The sequence below is a fragment of the Miscanthus floridulus genome, chromosome 4 (genome assembly GCF_019320115.1).
Source record: "Miscanthus floridulus cultivar M001 chromosome 4, ASM1932011v1, whole genome shotgun sequence".
In the NCBI taxonomy this organism is placed as follows: domain Eukaryota; kingdom Viridiplantae; phylum Streptophyta; class Magnoliopsida; order Poales; family Poaceae; genus Miscanthus; species Miscanthus floridulus.
Window position 1 is genome coordinate 78,658,151 of NC_089583.1, and position 13,080 is coordinate 78,671,230.

The window sequence follows — 13,080 nt, forward strand, 5'->3', positions numbered from 1 at the left end:
CAAACTGGATGTAGGGCACGTTGCCTAAACCAGTATAAACCATGTGTCATTGAGTGCTAGACCACCTCCGATCACAACATATGGCAAAACTACAAATATTTATGTGTTGGTCATTTTCTACACCGACAGTTCCTTTGCTGCTCTATATTAAAAACTTGTTGATCTGGCGCTTGCTGAGGCTACGACTGGCCTTAGTTTCTATTGCCTCTCTAAGCATTCCTACTGCTCCCTTGGTACGGCTTGTTCTAATTTTGCTCTTCCAGCCTTCTGCGAAGGTCGTTGTCTGACCTGCAATACTTCTCAAACTCACTGTATAGTTCTTCTGTGGTGGTTGGCTTCTCCTGAGCTAGATGAGCTGCGAAGGCTCCGATATGGAGACCTTTAATTGCAGCCTCGATCGCCACATCCTCTAGGACAATTGGTTGCCTTCGCTTTAAGCTGCACGAATCTCTGAAAATAATCCCTTAGGGCTTCACCTTGATTTTGTTTGCACTAAAATAAGTCCATTGATGTCAAGGATTCAGTGGTGAACCCTATGAAGTTAGCAATGATCTTGTCACGGAGGTCCTCCCATGAATATACTAAACTTGGCCTCAACATTGAGTACCATGCCAATGCATCACCTTCGGCTACAATAACAAATGACTTGGTTAAGACAGTGTCATTCCCGCCTGCGGAGACTACAGCTGCCTCAAAACTCATGATCAACTCGGGCAGATCGGATATCCCATTGAATTTGGATAGGGTAATGGGTTTATAGGAAGAGGACAAGGGTGAGTTTTGGATTCCTTCGGACAACGGGATTTGGAGTCTGTAGTTCTGTGGACTGGTGGTAAGGTGTAAGGAGTGTCGAAGGTTGGTTGGGCGGCCATTCTTGGTGGAGGGTTGGCTTGGCTTTGATTTGCTGAATAGGGTTGGCGTAGTGGAAAGAGGTTGGGTGGGTTGCATGCTTTGTATTTCAGCTTGCAGAACAACCAGCTGTTGCCTGATCTTCGCTGCCTGCAATGATGCTTGAACTACCCTCTAGTTTGCAGTGAAGGTTGCCACCAACCTATCTCTGTCCTGCTACATATTCTGCATTTGAGCTTGGAGATGTTGGAGCACAAGCTCTGGGGTTTGTTCTTGCGCCGACTGCTCCTCCGCCGCCATAGGCTGATCCTCCACTGCGTCTTCTTCGATGTTTGGCTCTTTGGTAGTAGTACCATAGGTGTTGCAGGGGCTATGCCTGGCCCTCCCCCTTTGGGTGGGCTCCAAAGGTGCTCTTGCAAGGGTTGCTCTCTTTCTTGCCATTGTGGGTTTTGCTTGGCCAACATGCGGTGGGCGCCAATGTTGGAAAATAGGATTTCCAGCGGGTATGAAACGATGAGGCCTTCACCTTGGCAGAGGGCCCAGACGAAGGCTAAGAGAGGTTGGTAGGTGGGCCCAAGAACAATTAGGGTTTCATCAATATACTCACCAACCCCCCTTTACATAAGATATGGCTCCCCTTTTATAGGACACTGTTTGCTACTATTTCAATGTACATTTCTATCCTATGCCAGCTAAGGTACAACCCTAGAATATCCTAAGACTAGTTCAAGTCTTCAGGGGCACCTTGGGTCTTTTCCTTCTGCACCGCCTTTACCTCTCGAGCCCCAGCCGCTGGCCCATGGGAGGCCCATTTCCACATTTGGATTGTAGTGCTGTAAGAGCTCGATGAAGCCTTCGCCCTCTTCTCGGGCGAGGGTCACATGGCCTTCGCCCGATCCACTTGAGCCTCTGCCTGCGTTTGGACCTCCGCTTCTCCGGTGGCTAGAGGCAAAGGCTTTCCTTGGTGTTCCTGCATTTTGGCCTCCGCCATGTTAGCGGTTGGATCTAAAGGCTCCGCCCTGGCGCACCTGCGCACCATGAAACATGTAAACAGTTGTTGTTACATAGGGGCCTCTGCTACTTATATGTCTATGTCCCAACAAAAATGGAAGTACCTTGCAAAAATCATTAGCTTTTAGGGGTTAGTAAATGGAATAATAGCATACAAATTAAGGATAAATATCATGAGAAATTGGCGCAAAAATGTTACTAGAAATGATGCCAACATTAGCTAAGGTCTTGAAAGTATATTTGAGCTCTAGGACAAGTTTATTGTTGAGGGATTGTTAGACCATCTATGAAGGAGACTTGGACCATCCTTCCTAACTCAAATATATGTTGGCAGATTGTGCATGGGTGATTGGAGGTCCATTCATTGCTTGTGTTTGATGTTTTCTTTGCAATCCAAAGAGTGGAAGGAGCATCTATGAGTGACTCTAAGACCATATCTGTGGATCATGACTCAAAGGTTCTAGAGCTAGGCCACCAGGAGAGGATTACATTAAGGACCTGTTTGGTGCGGCTCCTGCGCTGCTCCGGCTCCGGCTCCGGCAGGGGAGCCGCACCAAACGATGCAGGGTGCAGGAGCGCTTCCGGCGTGGAATGAGTGAGGAGGAGCCGTTTTCTCGTACGGCAGGCGAAGCCACAATTTCGGGCTTCGACAAAAGGGCTCCGGCTCCGGCACGGGAGCACGCGGAGCGGAGCCGCACCAAACAGGTTCTAAGTGTACCATATGAACATATGCGATGATGCAAGAAACATTTTACTAAAGTAGCACGTGCCATAAAGTAGCTAGCAAAATTGGCTCGATGATTTTTGAATCAGCATAGAATTATTTATGCATTTAAAAAGTTAATAAAACATATTTAAAATTATATAAATTTCAAGACATTATTTGTTGATTGAACATATTTTAGAAGGTAGAGGACAACACGACTTTTCGAACATTATTTGTTGATTGAACATATTTTTAGAAGGTGGAGGACAACACTTTATTTTGGTTAAAATGCATGGGCTCCTGCATATCTGATTTGGCAATCAAATTGGTACAAGAAGTGGAAATGGATCAATGCAAGTCTATCAGTAATAATAGTAAAATTATTGTTTATGAAATGACATGACAACAATGAGACTTGGCCTTGCAACATTTTGTAATAGCATTCAGGTAGTTGCTCAGAATTGGGAATGGCACCTGGGTGTGTGTGTGTTCGGTTTTTGAAATCACCCAACTTACATTGTGAATGAAATTTCTACTGAACTTCGAATATATTTTCTAGATACTACGACTCAGGCTAATTTATGTATGCATCAGATTGGTCTGTCAATTGATATTCAAAATCCAATGGCTGGGTGGGCCTGCGTGACAAGTTAGAAACTGGCATCCTATGCTTCTGTTTGTTCTAATTTTTGAATAGGATGAATCCGATACTAATAAGCGCTTCCTGAATGCTTAGAATAAAGCTGTGGTTCTGATGCGAAAACCTAGCAATCTGAGTCAAGCAGTTCCATTGCTATACTTTTCCATGCAATTGCTATACAACTTGAGCACTGATGATGGCTTAGATATTTCCAATATAATCTGCACCGGTGGACTCATTACGTAGTATAAGGAAGTTTCTTGGTTCCTGCTGCAAATTGCATGTACAACTACAACAGGTCATGTCAAGACATTGACAGACAACATGTATACATTATCTTCCATGTAAACAAAAACATGTTGCCTTCAATTTTATATATAATAGAACTTTCTTTACCTTAATTTTATAGATTTCAGGCGGTAGATTTGTAATCATAAGTCTGCACCTCGCAGCTCCTTTATTTCTTGCTTGCAAACAATAAAAGAACACCTGATTCCATCTGCACATTACGCGTACAAGACTTCAACAAGTTGAGTCAAGACAATTAGACAACAACATTGCGCGTCTATTTTTTTTTTCCATTCAAGAAACCTGCTGCTGTCCGGAATTTTCTTATACTCTTCTTTCCACGCTTTTTATAAAGTCCAGGAGAATGATTCCCTGATCATTTATATATATAATAGGCCTTCGCCTGGCAACTCATAAACAGTTCATTCTCGTGACATTCAAAAACATCAGTTCTTCCAACCAGAAACAACCACACCAAAAGGGACAGAGAGGAAATAGACAGTGCCGAGATGGCGTTGGAGAGGGTGTCTCCTGTTGGGATGCACTGGCTGAGGAATTACAACTGCAGGAAGTCATTCTGTTCTCTGCCTTTCAAGAAATGGTCATACAGGGCACATCAGTCGATTCCCTGCTCGACGATTTGTTCATGCAAGATCACATTACAGAAGCATCAGAAAGGCCCTCCACCTCTGCTGATGCAGGGCAATCATCTCGTCGATTCCACCACCGGGTGATGAATTCTACTGCCTGATTCGCATGGAAAGCTTGCCCAGCAGTCGCAAGTTCGTCATCAGCTCATGTGGCCACGCCTTCTGCGTCACCTGCATCGGCCAGTATATCGCTGCCAAGATCGGTGAGAACGTTGTCCACGTCAAATGCCCCGAGCCCAGCTGCGGAGACGGCACGATCGAGCTGGCGGACTGCAGCGGCGTCATCCCCTCGGAGCTGTTTAGCAGGTGGGATGTTGCGCTGTGCGAGCTGACGCTCGGCGAGCAGAGGCTCTACTGCCCGTTCAGAGACTGCTCCGCAGGGCTTGTAGTTGAGGACGGCAATGGCAACGGTGCCATCGTGGAAGCCGAGTGCCCGCACTGCCACCGGCTGTTCTGCGCCCGGTGCATGGTGCCGTGGCACGACGGCATCGGCTGCGAGGAGTTTCAGGGGCTCGGGGAAGACGAGCGGGGCCGGGAGGACGTGATGGTGAGGCGGCTCGCTGGCGAACAGAGGTGGCAGCGGTGCCCCCAGTGCAGGATGTACGTGGAGAAGTCTGAGGGATGTATGTTTATCAAGTGCAGGTATGCATGCTAGCCTTTGCTCTTTCTGAAAATTGTGAAATATTGCTCAACGATTTCTTACATAAGATTCTTGGATTTGGGTTTTTAGGTGTGGATATTGCTTCTGCTACTCATGCGCATCCCCTATGTCCAAGGAGCTCCACTACTGCAAAATATGCAAGCGCTAATTGTTTCAACCGATGTCTCAGAATTCTTCACCGTTGACCAAGTTTAATTTCTGTTTTACATCATCCCTGATCAAGTGTGAACCAACAGTTTTCAGACATGAACCTTAACTTGAATTATGCCGACAACTGTTCAAATTTCGCTTCAATAGCCGTTGGGTTGTTGTCTGGTTAAGTTCCAATCAGATCTAGTATTCTAAATTTAGGAACATACAAACTTCCTGTTAACAATAAGCAACAGATATAGCATAGCACAAACTGAATAGAACTCTGCACTTGTCTACAATACATGATCAGGTTCTATGCTACACCAAGAACCAAGCTGATCATGGTCCTCGACTCCCCATGAGCTTAGATTAGTGCATATGTGTTGACACCGTTTTTTGCACGTGTCAAAATAATCGGAGTGGACTAATCGGCAAGGGGAAAGTTATTGAATATTTTGATAGCTGATGAAAGTCAGTTTGAAAAGATGGTTGCCGATAGCTGGTGATGGTCGATGGAAAGGTTGATTTGGACTCGGGCGTTGCCGATGAGGTTGGAGGTATTATTGTCGATGCCGATGAAGGGAGGCTTGAGGACTACTGCCGATGAAACATGGAGTATGCCGATGAAGAGAGGCTTGAAGACTACTGCTGATGAAACAGGGAGTATGCCGATGAAGGAAGACTTGAAGACTACTGCCGATGAAATAGGGAGTATGCCGATGGGAAAGAGGACGGTGAGGTTTCCATCGTAATTGAGGCGGACAGGGAAATAGATAGGAGTTGATTTCCTTTTCTATATTTGTTAGGGTATGATTCATGTAAGAGTCACGTGTTCCTTAGATATGGGATTGGTGTCCTAGTTGTGTTTGGTTGTGTCTCTTTAGATCAGGGTATAAATATGGAGTAAGGGGCAATGTAATAGAGATAATATCAATCAATATCAAAACCAATTTTTACTCCTATTCGCATCTACTTACTTTTCGGCGACTTCGTCAATTTGCATATTTTTCCTTTTTTACGAGTTCTCATTGATTCGGCGAGCTGCATCGTTTCAGTACGACCTTCGGCGATTCTTGAGTTCCGCGTGAGCACCTCTTGGCCGTGACTTCCGGACGTATCGCTGTTGTCAGGACCAAAGTGTTCGTATCTTCATCCTTGTCGATTAGCAGATCAAATCGACTGGCACGCTTTGGATATCGATTCGGGTATTAGCCCTTTGTGTTTGCAGATTCACTTTTGCATCAACGCATCTTTTGGCACGCTCGGTGGGACCAATCAATCAATATGTTCAATCCCGAGATCGATTCAGGGAACATTATCGCAGTATCAGAAGAAGATCTCAAGGAAGAACAGAGGCAGGCTATGGAAAAGGCTGTGGAAGAATACAAGCAGCTTTGTCTGAGATCGTTTAGCTTGAACAAGAGTGGACAAGTCATCCAGAAGCAAGATTTGCCGTTGCCTCGGCAGGTTACCTTTGACTCCAATCCTGGTAAACTTCAAGAGATGGTTAATTCTGCAGTAAATCATGCTTTGATTAATCATTCCAATGTGCTGTCCAATACTGTTCATAATGCTGTGGTTCGAACTCTCAAAGAAGGACAAGCGGCACCACATTACGTTGGGCCTGCCTATCATCAACCAGAGCCGGCATCTGTCAAAACTCCATCGGCTCCTTCGGCCGTTGTGGGTACAGAAGTTACTTCCCCTCCAGTATTGGCAGGCTCACCTAATATTCAATCTACACCGATACAATCAGATCAGGTACTACCAGGAGGGCGAGTTCAGCTTAATACAGATCTATCGGCATCAGCTATGTCAGGCCCTGTGTCTCAGAATAGCCAGATTCCTACTAATTGGTGGGGATATGGCATGCCTCCAGAGTCATCTGCTTTCAATCCTAGATTACCTCAAGTGATTGATGCAGTAGGAAGAGCGCCTATACCATCGGACGTTTCGCCGATGGCTCAAGTGCCTCAATATGCCGCAACTACTTCTGTGCAACCAACTCCAGGAGGTTTCCAGATGCCTATGGTTCAAACATTCAATTCAAGTCCATCGGCGAGCTTACTGCCGATGCAGCAGAAAGCCCCTGCTATGAGTCAAACTGGGGTTCAGTTCATGCCTCAAACCAGTTATAATTATCCAACAATATCAGCACATTACCAGCCATCGGTAAGCTTTGTACCGATGAGTTCTAATAATGATTGGTCAGGATAGTTACCTGTTCAACATACAGTTCAGCGAAATCAGCAGGTTGCAGGGATTCAACAAGGTCATATGCAAGCTGGTTTCCAGAATCAAGCATCGGCAGCCCAGCCGATGAATCCTTTCCAACAGGCTAATGGGCCACAAGTAACGGCAAATATGCCGATTGCTGGAGATCGTGGGCTACAAAGATATGTGGAGAGATGTCAGCAGGCACCTCCTGTAGAAATTCAACCAGTTCGTCAGCAGGAGGCTGATGCTTTTTGGGCCGATAAGATAGCAGAAATTATGAAGGATCAGTTTGGGATAAAGCCCAAGGTCAATACTTATTCTTATCGGACTCCATACCCTCCTGCATACGATTTAATTCCTCTCCCAAATCGGTACAAGGTACCGGATTTCACTAAATTCTCTGGGCAAGATGATACATCAACAATGGAACATATCAATCGCTTCATTATTCAATGTGGAGAGGCAGCTAACAGAGATGAATTAAGAGTTCGATTATTTTCATCATCTTTGTCTGGATCAGCATTTACATGGTTTATTTCATTACCACCAAATTCTATTATTACTTGGGTTGATCTAGAAAAACAGTTCCATAAGTACTTCTTTGCTGGAATCCATGAAAAGAAGCTTACCGATTTAGTAAAATTGAGACAGCGTAATGATGAATCGGTAGAGAACTTTGTACAAAGGCTACGAGATGTAAAAAATAAGTGCTACAGCCTGGTGCTGGATGATCGGCAGCTTGCCGATCTGGCTTCCAAGGGTTATTGCCACATCTTAAAGACAGATATGCTTCTCAGGAGTTTGAAAGCCTCAGTCATCTTGTGCAAAGGGTCTCTGATCAAGATACTAGGGTTTTTGAACCTAAAAAGAACTGGAGTAAAAAGGTATCATTTGTTGAAGAAGTAGGAGATTCTGACTCTGATGAAGAACCAGTTATCGGCTTAGCTGAGTGGGTTAAGAATAAAAAGCCGATATCATGTCCCTTTGGTCAAAAAGAGCCAGAAAAGTTTACCTTTGACATCACCAAGGCCGATAAAATATTTGATCTTCTGCTTCAAGAGGGCCAAATTAAGCTGTCACCTAATCATGTGATCCCATCGGCAGAAGAGTTGAAGAAGATTTTGTACTGCAAATGGCACAATGCAACTTCACACAGTATAAATGAGTGCAAGGTATTCAGGCAACAGTTACAATCGGCTATTGAATCTGGGAGAATTAAGTTTGGTACTTCCAAGACCCAGAAGCCGATGAAAATTGATCAACACCCTTTTCCAGCAAATATGTTGGATGCCAAAGGAAAGACCAAGGTATTGACGTCAGAGGCTGCTGAGAAAAACGCGTCAGTGGACCCCCAACATCGGATAACTACCGATGATGCAAAGAGTAAGGGTTTGCTTGGAGAAAGCAGTAGTTCCAAAAATCCTCCTCGACCTGGCATTGTGATTACTCATCGAAGGCAGCAGGAGGGTTGGCGTCAACGTAATGACCGATACCGACAACAGCAAGAAATGAGACGTCAGGAAGAATGGAATCGACATAAAGATCATTGGAGATGTCCGTTTTTCATCCATTGCTGGGAAGAAGGTATTAAATTACCAACTGTTGAAAATTGCCCTGAGTGTAATGGTTATTACGGAATCAATCGTTCAGAAAGGAGGTTTCAACGTGGTAGTCAGGGTTTGTCTATCAACGAGCCGATCAGAGGCAGAGCATCAGTGCATGATCGGCTGGGGGGCAGACTTAGTGTACATGAGAGGCTTGGTAAACGCGCTGGATATTTTCCAAGGAATCAAGAGGAGCTTGAGGAGATGGCAAACGCAAGAGTTCCCGATGAGGAAATATTCTACAGGGACCCTAATATACGTCGTGTAGAACCAACTAGGACTTGTTATCAGCCGGTTTGGAAAACCAAGTTTCCTCGATGGTGCCCAGAGGGTCTGACAAAGACGCAGAGAAGGAGGATGCAACGTGAGCGTCAGGAGGATTTATACCAAGAGGAAAATTCCTCCAATGAAAGGCCTAGTCATCAGCAGTGGCAGGTAAAACACAAAAATAAGGGTCCATCGGCAGATGTTAATATGGTATTCATGTTGCCGATGGAGTTTCTGGCACTATCTGATAATGAGGAAGAAGTTGTTCTCTCTGATCAAGTAGCTCAGCTAACACTAGATCCAATGATGGCTGTTTTTGAGAAACCTACCGATGACGAGAGACAGCATCTTAAGGCTTTATTTGTGAAGGGCAGAGTTGATGGGCAGCCTGTGTCTAAGGTACTTATTGATGGAGGGGCTGCGATTAATATTATGCCTTACGTAATGTATCGGAAACTTGGTAAAGGAGATCAAGACTTGACCAAAACCGATATGATGTTGAAAGATTTTGAAGGCAATGTGTCACCGGCTAAAGGGGCAGTGTGCGTTGAATTGACCATCGGCAGCAAAACCTTGCCAACAACATTCTTTGTTATCAACGGCAAGGGTGCATATAATCTGCTTCTAGGGAGGGATTGGATTCATGCTAATTGTTGTGTTCCTTCTACAATGCATCAATGCCTCGTACAGTGGATTGGGGATAAGATTGAGGTCGTCCCTGGTGATTCTTCTTATATCATCGCATCGGCAGAATCAGATACTTATGAGCGAACTAAATGCATATCAGGAGAAGCTTGGGAAAAAGAGTTCCTTAGAGTTGCTGATTATGAAATTCCACCGATCCAAGCAGTCAGTTCTGAAGAGGAGTTTTAATGGATAGGTTTGCCGATGATGGAAAATTAGGTCAAGGGTTCACATCGGCAGATGATTTAGTAGAAGTAGATATCGGTGATGGTGATAGGTCAAGACCTACTTTTATTAGTGCTAAGTTAGATTCCAAGTGTAAGCAGCGAATAACAGATTTGTTAAAAGAATATAAAGATTGTTTTGCTTGGGATTATACTGAGATGCCTGGATTAGACCGATCGATAGTTGAACATCGGTTACCTATCAAATCTGGATTTCGGCCACATCAGCAGCCAGCGCGCCGATGCAACCCTAATGTACTTCCTGACATTAAGGCCGAAATAACTAAATTAATTGAAGCAAAGTTTATTCGGCAATGTCGATACACAGAGTGGATCTCTAATGTGGTTCCTGTTTATAAGAAAAATGGAAAACTTCGTGTCTGTATTAATTTCAGGAATCTCAATAAAGCCACACCGATGGATGGCTATCCAATGCCGATTGCTGATTTGTTGATTGATGCTGCGGCTGGACATCGAATTATCAGCTTCATGGATGGTAATGCAGGTTACAATCAAATATTCATGGCTGAGGAAGATATTCCCAAGACTGCTTTCAGATGTCCAGGTCATGTGGGGTTGTTCGAGTGGATAGTCATGACGTTTGGTTTGAAAAATGCCGGTGCTACTTATCAAAGGGCTATGAACTTTATTTTTCATGAGTACATCGGCACATTAGTGGAGATCTATATTGATGATGTAGTGATTAAGTCTGGAGATATCACAGCACATTTAGCCGATCTACGAAAGATACTGGAGTGCACAAGGAAGCATGGATTGAAGATGAATCCTAATAAATGTGCATTCGGTGTATCGGCAGGATAATTCTTGGGTTTCATGGTGCATCAGCGGGGCATTGAAATCAGTAGGAAGTCTATTGATGCAATTAACAAGGTAATTGCTCCTGCCAATAAGACTGAATTGCAATCTTTGATCGGTAAGATTAATTTCATTAGAAGATTCATATCCAATCTGTCGGGTAAGATCAAGGCTTTCAGCCCACTACTTAAATTGAAAGCTGATCAGGAGTTTGTATGGGGAGTTGAACAGCAATTAGCCCTTGATGAAATTAAGAAATATTTATCAAATCCTCCAGTGCTAGTTCCACCTCAACATGGGAAGCCTTTCAGGTTATATTTGTCAGCTGATGATACAGTTATCGGTTCAGCTCTTATTCAAGAATTTGAAGGGAAAGAACGTGTTATTTATTATTTGAGCAGAAGATTAGTGGATGCTGAGACGAGGTATTCGGCTATCGAGAAATTATGTCTGTGCTTATACTTTTCTTGTGTCAAATTAAGGCATTATTTGTTATCTACCGAATGTACGGTCATATGCAAAGACGATGTGGTCAAGTATATGCTGTCGATGCCGATATTAAGTGGTAGAATCGGCAAATGGATTTTAGCATTATCAGAATTTGAACTACGCTACAAATCAACTAAGGCAGTTAAAGGGCAAGTGATGGCTGATTTTGTCACTCAGCATTGTAATACGGTGGATTCTCTGGGGATTGCTCCCTGGACACTTTTCTTCGATGGGTCCACATGTGGTGAAGGAGCAGGTATCGGCATTGTGTTAATTTCACCTCAAGGAAAGAAGTATGAGTTTTCATTGCCGATTGTTGCTACAGCGACAAACAATCAAGCTGAATACCAAGCCTTGATAAAGGGGTTAGAATTGCTGAAGGAGATACGTGCCGATGTTGTTGAAATCTTTGGTGATTCTATGCTAGTTATAAATCAATTGGCTGGAATTTATGAATGCCGAAGTGAAGCTTTGATTTCGTATTATGAAAGGTGTTTGCAATTATTGAAAGGATTTAGAGATTTTCGTCTTGAACATATCTCTCGATTGCATAATGAGGAAGCTAATCGACTAGCCCAGCATGCTTCAGGGTATCAGCCTATTCAGGAAGTGCTAACATCGGCAGTTGATACCGATGACTGGAGGAAGGAGATTGTCGATTATTTAAAGGATCCATATAGAAAGGTTGAGAGACGTATAAGGTTCCAAGCTACCAAATATGTGCTCCTCGACGATGAATTATATTATCGAACTATAGATGGAGTTTTACTCAGATGTGTTAGCAATGATGAATCGAAAAGCTTGATGGGTGAAATTCATGAAGGAGTATGTGGGGCACATCAATCGGCTTTCAAGATGAAATGGATGATCAGAAGGAATGGGTACTATTGGCCGACTATTCTTGAAGATTGTTTTAAATATTTTAAGGGATGCCAGGGGTGTCAAAAGTTTGGTAATATTCAAAGAGCGCCTGCATCGGCTATGAATCCTATAATCAAACCATGGCCGTTCCGGGGATGGGCTATTGATCTCATTGGTCAGATTTATCCGCCATCGAGTAAGGGACATAAATTTATTCTGGTTGCTACCGATTATTTCACAAAGTGGGTTGAGGCAATTCCTTTAAAAAAGGTGACATCGGTCAATATGATTGATTTTGTGAAAGAGCATATTGTTTACCGATTTGGTATTCCTCAGACTATCACTACCGATCAGGGTACTATGTTTACATCAGGAGAATTTGATGAGTTTGCTGTAGGTATGGGAATTAAAATTTTAAATTCTTCTCCATATTATGCTCAAGCTAATGGTCAAGCTGAGGCTTCTAACAAAGGGATCATCAAACTCATTAAGCGCAAAATTGAAGAAAATCCTAGGAGGTGGCATACAGTATTAAATGAAGCCTTGTGGTCATATCGGATGTCATGTCATGGTGCAACCAAAGTAACGCCTTATCAGTTAGTATATGGACACGATGCAGTATTGCCTTGGGAAATTAAGGTTGGCTCTAGACGAATACGTTCTCAAAATCAGCTGACAGCCGATGATTATAATACTCTTATGAAGGATGAGTTGGAAGATGTGGCGGGTCATCGGTTAAGGGCTTTAGTTAGTATCGAAGCAAATAAGAAAAGAGTAGCTAGATGGTATGACAAGAAGGTGAAAGTAAAAGAGTTTGCCGATGGAGATCTGGTCTGGAAGTTGATTTTACCGATTGGGACCAAAAGTTCAAAGTTTGGAAAGTGGTCTCCTAATTGGGAAGGTCCATATCGGATAAATCAGTCTATTCCTGGTAATGCATATATTTTAGAAACCCTCGAAGGGGTTGTGTTTCCCAGAGCG

The 13,080-nt window shown here is 43.6% G+C and overlaps 1 pseudogene; it reads left to right on the top strand.

The window, feature by feature from the left end:
• Positions 1-2,201: 2,201 nt before the first annotated feature.
• Positions 2,202-5,066, top strand: LOC136548675 (uncharacterized; annotated as a pseudogene).
• The last annotated feature ends 8,014 nt before the right edge of the window (positions 5,067-13,080 follow it).